The sequence below is a fragment of the Labeo rohita genome, chromosome 18 (assembly GCF_022985175.1).
Source record: "Labeo rohita strain BAU-BD-2019 chromosome 18, IGBB_LRoh.1.0, whole genome shotgun sequence".
Lineage (NCBI taxonomy): Eukaryota > Metazoa > Chordata > Actinopteri > Cypriniformes > Cyprinidae > Labeo > Labeo rohita.
Window position 1 is genome coordinate 28,286,307 of NC_066886.1, and position 14,660 is coordinate 28,300,966.

At 33.7% G+C, this 14,660-nt stretch overlaps 1 protein-coding gene across 2 annotated transcripts in view; it reads left to right on the forward strand.

Moving 5' to 3' along the window:
- Positions 1–14,660, forward strand: part of sphkap (SPHK1 interactor, AKAP domain containing) — a 166,083-nt gene that overhangs the window by 85,966 nt on the left and 65,457 nt on the right. The gene's annotated exons all lie outside the window — the stretch shown is intronic.

A 14,660-nucleotide genomic window follows, 5' to 3' on the forward strand; every position in this document is an offset into this window, starting at 1 on the left:
ATAGCAACCTTCATTAAGAGTTTTTTTTCTCTATTCTTTTTCACTATTTATGAGAGTAATTATTGCTTCTGTAATTAGCGCAGACATGTGATGTATTCCCCTACTTTAGAAATACAATGGGAACTTTAAAGTGGAAATGCACAGTAATGTAAATAATATATAGACTGTCCTTCAGAAGTTGGGGATCAAGATTTATGTTTTTTAAAGAAGACTTTTCTGCTCATCAAGGCTGCATTTATTTGAACAAAAATACAGAAGAAACTGTAATATTGTGAAATATTATTATAAATTAAAATAATGGTATTTTATTTTAATATATTTAAAAATATAATTTATTTCTGTGATACAATCCTAAATTTTCATCAGCCATTACCCCAGTCTTCAGTGTCACATGATCCTTCAGAAATCATTCCAAATCATTTTGGAAACAGTTGTGCTGCTTAATTTTTTTTTTTTTTTTTTTTTTTTGGAACTTGTTATACTTTTTTTCAGGATTCTGTAATGAATACATGTTTTGCCAGTGTAAGTCTTTACTATCAGTTTGAGCAATTTAACACATCCTTGCTGAATAAAAGAAAGAAAGAAAAAATACTGATGGTAAACTTTTGAATGGTAGTGTATGTTGTTACAAACGATTTCTATTTTATTTCTAATGTTTTGCATGTTCTCACACTTGAAATAGTCAGTTATGGTTTTCTTTCATGCTTGGAATGGCAGCAGTAATTGTTAATTTATGTGTGTAATTGTGAGTGTATATGGGTGCAAATGATTGATTTTTATGTGTCTGCTAAGTTGCACAATATTTGGGTGAATGTTATGAAGCAGGGTGATTATTTTACATTGAGTTGACATGTTCATTTTGCGAACTGCTCCTTGGAGAGTTTAATATTCTTTGCATATTAAATTCAATGTTGATCTACTGTAGACATACTGTGAGGGAATAAGGCTGAAGATACTGTTATTTCTAAACACTAGAACATGCTTTCCCTGGCTGCGTTTTGCACCAGCCAGACCGCATACCCTTCTAGAGCATCCGACATTAGAAAAGAGAGCCTGAAGTTTATTTTTAACAAGGTCCCCAATCATTTCAGCCTGACCTTAACGGTTTGTGCAGCACATTTCAGCGCAGATTGTTTTGTGAACCTGTCATAGTGTAATGCAGGCTTTGCATTGGAATGGCTCTTATGAGAGCTGTTACTGCCTCTGCAAAAGTCATTAGCACGCTATATGTGACACATTAAAAGACATACGTAGTTGCTTGAGCTCTGTGATGTCCATAAAGGACACTCCATTGATTTCCCTTAATACCTTACGTCAGAGAGGGACTCTTATCGAAGCGTGGGGCAGTGCAAACTACGCTTGATCCAACAGCAAACCCATTGTGTGAGAACGTGCAATTTGTATGAAATAACTGGAGAAGTCCAGCAAACATCCCCAGAGAGAAGTCAAGCTATGAAAAATGATGGGTTTTAAAAAATTAAGGCAAGACACTGCATGTGTCTTGATAGATATCACCATACTTCCCCAGTGGGTTGATTACATTAAGCAAACATGTTCGTATTCTTTTTCTAAAATGTTATGTTTAAATATGCAAATGAGACATATGCAAATATGCACATTTGCAGAACAGAAATATAAACAGTGGATAAAGCCTGGCTGAAAATTCTTGTTTAATTTTGTTGACATATTAAGTGAAAGAATTTACTGAGGTGATTTGTATCACTGCATAAATAAGAAAATAAGAGCCAGATACACACACACACATTTTTACCATGTTTTAAGAATTATATGTTTCTTCATCAGAACAGATTTGCAGAATTGTAGCGTTGCATCACTTGCTTACCAGTGGATCCTCTGCAGTGAATGGGTGCTGTCAGAATGAGAGTCCAAACAGCTGATAAAAGCATCACAATAATCCACAAGTGATCCACACCAATCCAGTTAATGAATTAATGTCCTGTGCAGTGAAGAGCTGTACATTTATAAGAAACTAATTCATCATTAAAACAACTTTTTACCATCATTTTGGCCATAATCCATAACAATGTTTTAAGGAATAGTTCACCCAAAAATGAAAATTTCCCCATGATTTACTCACCCTCAAGCCGTCCTAGGTGTATATGGTTTTCCTCTTCCAGACAAACACATTTGGAGTTATTTTAACATTTATCCTGGCTCTTCCAAGTTTTATAATGGTGGTGGATAGTGGCCGTTATTTTGAAGCTCTTAAAAGCGCATATACAGTATCTGTCATAAAACTAACCCATACGCCTCCGGGGGGTTAACGCATGTTTTTTGAAGCAGATGATTTGGTTTTTGTAAAATTATTAACTTAAATCACTGACTACCAGCAATGGCGTATGCGCGTTCACAAGAGAGTCAAGTTCCAGCTTCTTCACTGACCTCTGACTCAGCGTATGACGTACAACTAGAGGTCGCGTTAACTGAAAATTTTCGGTTGTGGGTAGACGGGATACAGCTTCGACCAGAAACTAACAATGGAATTAATTGTTCTACCTATTGGATTGTGTTTTTTTAACCTCTACACCTACCCCAACCCTAAACTTAGCCCTTACTATAATACAAAAACAGTTTTATTGTTGTAAAGTGTGACAAAAAGAGCTGTATTCCTTCTAGCCCTAACCAAAATTTTCTGTCATTGAAGGAATATTTTAATCAGTGACGGAAATATCTGAAGGCCGTCCGTCACTTTGACAGATTACACTAAGAGTGATCAGTGGACCCTTTTCACAAGCCTGTGATGACGTGTTTCAACGGTCATCATTGGTGTCTCTAATGCCGCGTCTATGGGAGGGATGGTAAATTTGACATTGTTCTTTCTTCTGACTGCCGATATTAAAATTACCGGACCTCCCATAAGCATAAAGAGACCCCCCCATAACACCCAAAAGAAATATACTTGGGGGGTCCCCTGGTTTTTCAGTGAAACTATAATACTTAGAACATAAAACTAGTGAACATTAAATGAAAAGATTCGATTGCTGTATTACATTTAGACCTGCTCATGTTAAATCATATTTTATTTACGCATTTTTACAGCGTTGCACATTATAACCAATCACACACGACTCTGTTGAGTTTAGAATGCAGTGGCCAATCAGAGGCGTTCAGAAAAGTCATTGCTAAAACCTGGAGTTTTGTTCATACTGAAACCAAGCGGCAACCTCCCGGTCTCCCTCTTGAAGCCAACACGGAAGTGACTAAAACTGCAATTCATCGACTGGCCACTAGAGACTGGCTGCAAAAGGGAGTCAATCCCATAGACTCCCCATGTTAAAATGCCCAACTTTACAGCAGAAAAAAATTTTTGGTCTATATAGCTAATTTTGCCCTTTATGTCAACTGTGAGGGGGGTGAGTTTTTTTTTTTTATATAACTCATCCATTTAAATTGTATTAAGCCTTAAAATTCTGCATAATTTAGGGCTTGGCCACTTGAGTGACAGGTGGATTGCTGCTGCTGTCACCACTGTCACGCTAGGCGGGCGTGGTTTCAGCAACCAGCTCCACCCTCGTCCCGCCTCTTTGCCCATTTTCGATTATCCGGGAGTGACGTGCAGTGATGCAATTCCAAGAAAAGGTTAACATCACTTTAAACTTGTTTGAAAATATTAATTTCCACACCTAGATATTTAATTCATTGCTTAGTGATTGTTTGGTACACATAATTCACTGATCATCATAAAAAACGTTTTTATCTTAGAATTAGGTTCTCTCAATTATAATAAGACAAGACAAAAATACGAATCATATTTATATAAGGTTTATTTATTTATTTATTTATTTATTGGAGGGAATCAAATCTATTTTTTTTTTTACCTAATCCTAGCGTATTTTGTTGTTTTATTGTCCTCTGCTGTCACTGCGAGTTGTGGTGTTGAACATGAAAAGTGAAGCACATTCTACGTTTATCTGTTTTCTTAATAAATAAATCCATAAACATGAAAATGACGGATAGAATTTTTACGACCTTATCTGTCAAAATGACGGATAATGTTAAAATCTAATGCAACCTCTACGTATGATGTAAGCCGCATTCATAGTGTAAGCTCAGGTGAGACAAAACGAATGAGGATAGAGCAATACTAAACGCCGGTAACTAATTAAAAGTAGAAAGAGTAGAAGTTTAAAAAAATGTCAGTGGATTTCACTATAAGAAAAGAAGAGCATGGTTATTTTGAACAGCTGTATTTGTTTGAACCGGAGTAACGTTACACCCTATAGTTACACCGACCAGGAACTTGACTCTCTCACGAACGAGCATACGGCCGTTGCCGGAAGTCAGTGATTTGAGTTTATAATTTTAAAAATATAAACATTTTTGTTACAAAAGCCCATTCATCCACTTCAAAAGACATGTGTTAACCCCCCGGAGGCATATGGGTTAGTTGTATGACTGATATATCCGCTTTTTGGAGCTTCAAAATAACGGCCACTATCCACCATTATAAAGCTTGAAAGAGCCAGGATACATTTTAAAATAACTCCAACTGTGTTCGTCTGGAAGAAGAAAGTCATATACACCTAGGATGGCTTGAGAGTGAGTTATTCATGGGGTAATTTCCATTTTTGGGTGAACTATTCCTTTATTCCTATTCCTCTAAATCCACCGACTTTAAGAGGACACTTATTTTAGGCGAAAGCAATGGTTTGAAGTTAAAAATGTTACAAACATTCAGCTTTTGACTTCATAATACACTAATTGATTGACTGGAGTGCTGTTGGAATATATTTGTATTACTGTGATGCTTTTATTAGATATTTGGAACGCTCATTCTGACGGCACCCATCCACTGCAGAAGATCTATTGGTGAACATGTAATAACACTACAATTCTCTAAATCTGTTCCCATAAGCTATTCCTTTAAAAATGAAGCATATGCATGGGTGAACTGTTCACAATAAAATCAAATGCATGTATTTGTTGGGTGAATTTAAAATTCATGCCAACTTTAAACCCGGAAGTGTGTTTTTGTTTTAATATTGTTCAGTCTCTCTGTCTTTCTGTGCAACACTGATATAGGTGTGGGAGTGCAGACTGTGCAGTCAGTGTAATCTAGTGCATTCTCACACTAGCCAGCAGAACCACAGGAGCTGGCACTTCATAGCCAATTTCATGCCAACTAGTAAAGCATTTAGATGAGGAAGTACAGTATATTTCACTATTGCAGTATAGACATGAAAAATGACTAAAGCAAAAAATGTTTAGACAGCTGTTGGCCTCAAAAGTTTCATTATTGTTATTGATGCTGGATGCAGTAATCAAGTCATGTCAAGCCTTTATTTATGTATGTAGTGCTTTATATAATAGAGTTTGTTTCAAAGCAGCTTCACAGTATTAAACGGCAATAACAGAATTATGCAAACTTCTTCAAATGTGAGACAAAATCCAAATTTTGCTGTAAAGCAGCTCAAAAAAGAGCCATCAATTATAAAATGAGTTCAATTCAGTGATGAGCAGGTCAACTGAAAAAAACAAGGGTATTATTCAGCTAAATTCAGTTTAACATTGATTCAATTCAGTTCAATAACAGTGTCGATGTTGATTTGATTCAGCTATAAAGCAGAAGAGAATAGTGTGATTATTTAGCTCAGTTCAGTTCAACTTTTGTTCTCGTCCAATAGTATCTGTGCCATAGAATCAATATTACTGAATATTAAAAGAATAGTTCACCGAAAAATAAAAATTAGCTGTTAACTTACTTACCCTTAGGCCATCCAAGATGTAGGTGACATTTATTCTTCGGTAGAACAGTTTTGTTTTTCAGTAGAAAGAAGATTTTTAGCTGAAACCGTGGTCCTTGGTGATTCATAAACTGCAAGTCAATGACTATCAGCACTATGAGAGTCAGAAAAAGCAACACACAATTTATACCCATAGCTCTTGGTAGGGCTGGACAATAATTCAATATCAATACATATAGCGCTATCATTTTTTTCAATAGCGCTGATATGATTTTTAAACACATTTACAATATTTTGATACACATTACCAGCATTTCCCATTCATTTATTTGTGGCGGTTGACTTTGTTGAATAAACATGAGCATTGCACGTTTCAAAATCAAAACGCAGCACGGGTGTTTTATATGCATGTGTCTTTAAAGGGAACCGACTGTCTGCAGAAAAATTTTGATAGCATTTTCATTTTATCTGATAAAGTAGCTTTCATGAGCGTAGCTCTGCTTTGTTTACTACCGGGGAAACCGCTGTTTCAATTGCTCCAAAAGCACCTCCTGCTGACAGAGAATGAATTTGCATTTTCAATAATAAGCCAATCTCCAGCAACATGTACGGTACTATGATGAGTCTGAGAGGCATATGTTTATTTGACAATGATTTCACATTTCTTTGTGTGATTTCACATTGTTTGTATGAAGGCTAAATACAAATAAATGGTGAACATTAATTTATTTGTACCATTTTATTTTTTAAATATTAGACAGTTTTATAAGAGGAGGTTTCATAGACTTGGCAAATTCATTTTTTCAGAAGTTTGTAGGTACAGACATCTGTTGTGGGTGTTTTTGGCAGTTTTTCTGAGGCTTTTTTAAAAATATTGTTCATATCAATATCAGAATTATATCGTATTGACTGAAATTAAGAAATATATTGTGATATACATTTTGGCCATATCGTCCAGCCCTACATCTTGGCGATATAGTAAGGTCTTATGAAGCCAAACAGTTGTGACCCTGGACCACAAAACCAGTCTTAAGTCGCTGGGGTATATTTGTAGCAATAGCCAAAAAAACATTGTATGGGTCAAAATTATTGATTTTTGTTTTATGCCAAAAATCATTAGGATATTAAGTAAAGATCATGTTCCAAGAAGATATTTTGTAAAATTCCTACTGTAAATATATCAAAACTTATTTTTTGATTAGTAATATGCATTATTAAGAACTTTAATTGGACAACTTAAGGCAATTTTCTCAATATTTAGATTTGTTTGCCCCCTCAGATTCCAGATTTTCAAATAGTTGTATCTCGGCCAAATATTGTTCTATCATAGCAAACCATACATCAATGGAAAGTATATGTTGTTTTTGGTGGCCTGTTTTAATTTTAGTTTTAGTCTAGTCTTTGTGTGAAGCTGTCATTTTAGTTTTTATTAGTTTTAGTCACATTCATACTCTTTTTAGTCTAGTCAAGTTTCAGTCGACTAAAGGTCTGAGCATTTTAGTCTTATTTTAGTCAGAATTATCCATGACTATTTTCATCTAGTTTTAGTCGACGAAAACTGATGACATTTAGTCTAGTTTTAGTCAATGAAAATTCTATTTTAGTCTGACAAAACTAGCTACAGTATTTGGCCAACAAGGGATGCTTAGCAGTGTTAGGCAAGTTACTTCCAAAATGTAATACATTATATATTACTAGTTACTGTCTCTGAATTGTAATGCATTACACTACTTTTGAGTTACTTTCACCCAAATATCCACAGAAGTATGACTAGGCATTATAAAATACCAAAATGTAGTTCATTGTAGCTCATTATGCATCCAGTGGAGGGTAATGAGGTAGGTCTATATAGCATAAAATTATAAAATCATATTTAAATAGGCTACCGGTATGTAGGTCTAAATTAACGTTATAGTTTAAATATGTGTTTGGCCCAACCTCAGGCTGAACGACACGGATTGTACTATGCAGTACGCACTGTTTTAATTAATCAGTGTATATGTTTGTTGACTGTATTTTATTCTGATAATGAACAGGCTGCAACGTTTGCTTTATGAACCGGTGAAATGCGCATGTTTGAACCAAACACCTGAATGAAGGAAAGAAATTAAGGTTTTTATGTTTTTTATGGTTTATGTAAAAAGGTAAGTTAATGAAGACTAGTTTATTCACTTTATTTGCTTTAAATGTGTAAAACATCCACATTTCACATCATTACTGGGCGCTTTAGCAATATTGCATATACACTGTCATTGCGTGATTATGTAAATGAACTGGTGAATTAGTTATTTGAACCAGTTCATTGAAACAAACGTTCATTGAAATGTTTGCCTGAGGCTCTGGATTACAGGTAATAATGTTGTAAATAATGTTTCATTTTTTGCACAGACAGATTGTTTCGCTTCATAAGCCCTTGATATATCATCAGGAGCTATGAGTACTAATTTTGTGTTTCTTGAGAATTTTAAGGGTTTTTTTTGGTTGTCTCTCAGAGTGACTCTAAAATGTTCTTTACTGTTCTACTGAAGAATGGATGGCCTAAGGCTGAGTTAATTAACAGCATTTTTGGGTCAACTATCTCCTCAGCAAAAAGGAAAACAGTAGTAATAGGGGGTGATAAAGGGACAGATTTTTTAGAATAAAAATAAACAAATGTTGTTTATGAGAAATGTATGATGTGTACAATTTAATTTCAAAACATAAAACATATGTCACAAACGTCGTTCCCACTGTTATGACGGCCTCCTGGCTTTGTTTTCAGTCTCGTTCTAATGATGTGCATTTCAGTCCCATTTCCACAGATCATTAGAACAGCTTCCATATTCCAGGAATGATCGTGGCCGTCTGTGTGCCATTATTAGCAGTAAATTATGCCTGTTTTGTATATGATAATGTCCTCTGATATGCCACTCAGCTATGTCTCAGTTCTAATCCTGATCCATAATTGTTGCATGTATTGCCCTGCCATGCAGGTCGACTGGCATTAAGGAGCGTTAATTGAATTGAGGAGACCAAACACCTGGTATTCCATTTGGTCTGCATGTTAATTAAGAAACATAATTAAGTTGTCTGAAGCATCCGTTGGACCAATTACAAATCTGAGTAATCCCTCTGGTTTGGATGACAACACACACACAAAACACACATTCTTACAAAAAAATATGTACACAAACATAGAGGAATTGAGAAATATGAATAAAACAAACATATAAAGAGCACAAAAGGTGTTTGTTTCTTATTAGTCCTCATTCAATTCTTATTAGCAGCATGAACATTCTACATAATATCTGCTTCTATCCAGGGAGGAAGGTCATACGGGTTTGTGGCTGAATTTAAATTTTGGGTTATCTATTGTTTGAGTCAAGGGGCCTTCATCTGCGGAGATAGTGACAGACAGTAGAGGATGTTGGACTTGTGAGAGAAATGTCAAGTGATAATGAGTGATAGGGAAAGGTTGGAAGTGAAGAGGAGGTTATAATCAAAGACAATGGACAGTGAATAAAGATCAGCCAGATGACAGATGTAAAACTCACCATGCCAGACAGACGTGACGGGTAACTTATGCTCAGAGAGAGCAGATCTTTGCAAAGTAGATTACTGGTCTGAACGGTGACGCTCTCTCACCAGTGGTCTGGAAATACAATCTGTCAACACAATCCTTCCACCACCGCAAACTCATAAACACACACATGATGATACACAAAAATGCCTTGAAAGATTTGTTTTACAATATTTACTTAGAAACGTACTATTTTTAATTAGAATTTGCTAGTAACTTTCACAAATAATTACAAATGGCAAGTATACACTGTAAAAAAAAAACAATTTGTTGAGTCGACTTAAAATAATTTGTACCCTGGCTGCCTTAAAATTTTAAGTTCAGTCAACTCAAAAAAAGTGTATTCAACTTGAAATGTTTAATTATACCAAGTGACAGCTTAGATATTTGAGTTGAATCAACTTAAAATTTTAAGGCAGCTGGGTTACTTACCCATCTGCACTGTAAAACCCAATAGTTTACCTTACTTAGTTACAATTAGTTATCTTTACTTAGTTACTATACTTACTAGGTTTTATTAAGTTACAGCTACTTTCAAGGCATTAAAACAATTTACTTACTTGCTTTGAGTGATGTTTACCTAAAATATCCAAGTATCCACAAAGAAACCAATGACATTAATAAACCAGTGAGAGGCGGCAGTGTACTAATTTGTTGCTAATGTGCAACATGACAACAGAAGAAGAAGAAAATAAAGTTTTTGAGATGGGGCAATTTTTAGTAGACTTTTCACTCACATCTTTCTTTCACTACTTGAATTCACTAATTTCCCAAAGTCATCTTGAATGTTGAATTTTCAATACAACTGAAATATTTGAGAGAACATCACAAATTAATGTTGATTTTCCTGAATTTTTTTTTTTTTTTTTTTTTAATACTCACCATTATAGTAAATAGTTACTTTTGGTTGGGCATTTGGAACTTTGTTTATATTACTATAGTTTTCTTTCTATTGTTGCAGCAATGCAACATTAAATCAGAGTTCTTTGATTTTGAAGAAAGAAAAGTAATAAATAGGTTGCTTTTAGAAGGTGACCTATATTCTAATTAAATCATTAGGTTGCGTATTTTTCATGTTGATTAATGATATTTTACTGTTTTTCCTTTTTTTTTTTTTTTTTTTTTTTTTTTTGTAAACACTATAAGAAGCTTTTACCCATGTTAATACAATCTTTTAATATTTGGGGTAATGTGCATGAGTCACACACAGACTTCAACATTTAGCATGTGAATCACAACAATGGTAACAACTCAGTTTTATTTATTTTTATTAACTGTATCAATAACCATTTTATGAGCTGTTTTTGTTCGTTTTTTGTTGTGCTACTACTGAAATGAAACTGGCAAATACAAACAACAACAGTAAAGCAAAGCAATTGCATAATTTATTCATGTCGCAATGCACTCTGGGAGTCAGTGAGTAGCTATTAGAGGAATGGAGTAATTAGATAAATTAAAAGCATTAAGTAAATTCAACTTAAAATGGTTGTTAAAATGACTCTTATATTTAAGTAATGATTACTTCAAGTTTTCCAGTAAACTAACTTAAATTTTTTAGGGCAACCAGTTTCCTTAAGTTTTTTAAGTAAATTCAACTTAACCGGGTTTAGAGTGTGTTAAGTTTAGCAAACACAAATATCTAAGTTGTTACTTAGTACAACTTAACATTTCAAGTCGAATAAACTTATTTTAGTTGACTGAACTTAAAATTTTAAGGCAGCAGGGTAACAAATTATTTTCAGCTGAGTCAACAAATTGTGTTTTTTATTTTTTACAGTGTACATTAAAATAAACATAATATTTTGAACTAGAAAGACTGAAATACACTTAAAAATAAGCTTTTATTACTAAATGTTTTTTTTAAAAAATGGATTTGTTTTATTTACAACTTTGAAAAATCATATTTTACAGTGTAGTATTTTCTAGAAGTTTTTTATTTACAACTTCAAAAAAATCCTTTTTTTAGTGTTCAGTATTTACTTGTAAAATATATGCAAATAATGTTTGTTTACAACCTTTTTAAAGAATTAATATTTTCTTGTAAAACATACTACTATGTTTTATTCACAAATCATTTTCTACAGTGAAATCTCATTAAATCCCACAAATTGGTGTAAGATTTGCTTTGAAACGATATTCACTAAGAATTTTAATAGTAAATTTCACAAATAATTACAAAGAAATGGCAATTAAGACATGGAATTAAACATGAAATTCTGAAGTAGATACGCTAAAAAATAAATGGTGTAAAAAATATTTGTACTCAAAAATTGTGATTAAATTTCACAAATAATTAGTAATGAAAGTAACCACAGATCACAGTAGAAAGATGAAAATAAACCAAAAATTTTGAGGTAGAAATTTTCACTCAGAATTTGCTAGTAAATTTAGAAAATAATTACAAAGAAATGGCAAACATTGAAATAAATGTAAAATTTAAGTACAAAGAATGAAATATTATTTTCTTGTAACGCATTTTTACAACAAATTGTTTTATTTACAACTTTGAAATCAAGTTTTACAGTGTAGTATTTTCTTGTATAACATAATTTAATGTTTTTATTTACTTTTTTAAAAATCATTGTAGTATTTACTTGTAAAAAACACTCCAATAATGTTTGTTTACAATTTTGAAAAAATAGTTTTTTTAAAGAGCAGTATTTTCTTGTAAAACACTCTGTTTGATCTGTGTTTTACTTAAAACTTAACATTTGTACATTTTCTACTGTGCAATCTCACAAATTGGTGTAAGATTCGCTTTAAACAATTTTCACTTCAAATTTGCTTGTAATTTTACAAATAATTACAAATAAAGCAAATAACACACTGAATTAAACATGATATTTTGAAATAGAAAGGCTGAAAAAAAATGGCACAGAATCAATATTCATTTAGAAATTTGGATTCAATTTCACAAAAAATTGCAATGGTGGCAAATAACACTAGCACAATGACTCAAACATGACATTTTTTAGTAAAAAAACATAAATAGTATTTCAGTAATGAACCTACTCAAATAATCTTTGTTTTATTCAAAACTTTTAGATTTTTTTTTTTTTACAAAGCAGTATTTTCTTATAAAATATACTCCAATAATTTCTGTTTTATTTACATCTTCAAAAAACAGTGCAATCTTACAAAAAAAACAACTCCCACAAACGTGTTTGCATTAAAAAGAAAAAAGCTGTGGCGTGTGATTATCATAATCAGCAATGCAGGTCATAACCATCTAAATTATGAGAGGTAGCTGATGTGCAGAGGACAGAGACACACTTATAAATCCCCACGATTAGAATAACAGCAGCCAGAGTCTCAGTAATTATACTGATCAACTATCCCATTAACGCTAATTACACCCACGTGGGCCAAACCCTGTGTGCCTCCTCCAATAACTCTGCTATTTGTGCGCTTACTCGATTGTAGAGCGTGCGACGGCATGTGCTGTGTGTACTCTTGACAAAGGGCACTCTCTGTCTTTGATGATGTGATAAAAGGCCACGCTTATCTGACTGTGGGATTAGGTGGAAATAACTGTCAATTTAATTTCGCTTTCCAGCACAGCTGTATCACACACACACACACACACACACACACGATAGCATCTCCTGCATCTGTAAACACACCATGCCCCAACTCATATGCGTCCCTCCTAATTAGATGACAGACTCCTGTCTTTACGGCATTTAGATAACACCGAGAATTAGCATATCATTAAAATGACACATGAAATTTGCATATGATTTGCATAACCCTAATGCAGCCCCTGGTGCCTGCACTCGTCATCAGAGAGCAAACATCTGCGTACACGTCACACGGCCTGCCCTTTCCCAAGAGCCCCTGGGCCCTGCAGGTCATGCCACCTATATCCCATAAATATCTCAGTCGGTGTCACATCTCCTCTTGCTCATGTCTGCCTCCTCCATCTCTTCCCCTACACGGCCTCTGCCGTACTCGCGTTTCTTTTCATCTGTCTCTGTGTACAGTGGATACTCTCAGTTGATTTCCATATCTTTCTCTTCTATGAGTCTCTCGTTTTCACTTTTCTTATTTCATCAAAGCAGGCTCCCTCACAGTCTTTCGTTCTGGGAAAAGGCTCAAGTGCTCCTCATCTTTGTCTTGACTGAATTTCTGAGGTTTTCAAGCCGAAGCTGTTTAGTATTCTTTTGCTGTCTGTTATCTTATTTCGCTCCTTACTTCATCATCTTCACAACATTGTGACAAAAGTCTTGATACCATCATTTTATGTTCAATCCAATACTTCTTCATAACACAGTGTTTCCCTTGCCATTATATTAGGGGGCGAATTCGGCAATTTTTGGATAAATAAATCAAAAGTAGGTCTCTCACTTAATTTGAATCGTGATATGGACTAATGTCTGTGAATATTAAAATGCAAAAAGACGGTTTAAATATGAATCCTCCGTGTTCCGCTTGGCTCTGTATGAATGAAACACGGTTTTGTTTACTACACAAATACTGAAGCACACGTGAGGCTTGTGGTGGTTTTCGGCCTTTGAGTCTCATTATATGATGACATAAACACATGAATTTATTCTCCAGTGCTGCTGTGAGAGTCACTTCATGTGAATTTTACCATTTCATTTGAGAAAACCACCATCATATCTTACTGTATACACACAAAAACTAACCAGCAAGCTGTCAAAATAAAAGTACGGTTTAACATGTAACAGAAATGTATTAGTCTTGTATTACTTTTGTACAGTATAATGTAGGTGTTATATATATATATATACACATATAATAACAAGATTAACCACCTAATTGCAGAAAAAAAATACTATAATAAATAAGTTTTTTTAACAGAATATAAGGAATATAAAGTTTTTAAAGACAATTTTTCTTCTATGTTTTAATTTTAACAGAAAAACCTCGGTTTCTCTGGCAACAAATAAAAGGGTTTAATTTTCATTTCATTAAAAAAATAAATATTTAATGCCTTTATTTGATTATCAGAAAAATTAAAAACATGAATTTCTGAAAAAAGAAAAAGAAAATGATTGTAGAGCCCTATTGTTCAAAATGTTGAAATTGAGATTTTTTTTACTTATTTTTTTGTTTAAATACATATGATGCAATAACGTAATGTCTTTAAAAACCCTCTTTTGTGCAGAACTACATTCTTCCGCCACAGATTCAAATCTTAGTTTGACAGTTTAACAGCTGAGCCCAAGCCTCCATTACTAATTCGAAAACATCAGTTTAGCACTACTAACGAAAGTAACACTGAGTTGCTTCATTAAAAGCTTATTGTATTACTGTATTAAAAGCAGTGTATTAGGTGGAGTACACTAATATAAGAGAGATAAACTGAGCGAGTGTGATTACCTGCATCTGATACAGCATTCATTCTTCAGATCAGTCTCATATTCACAATA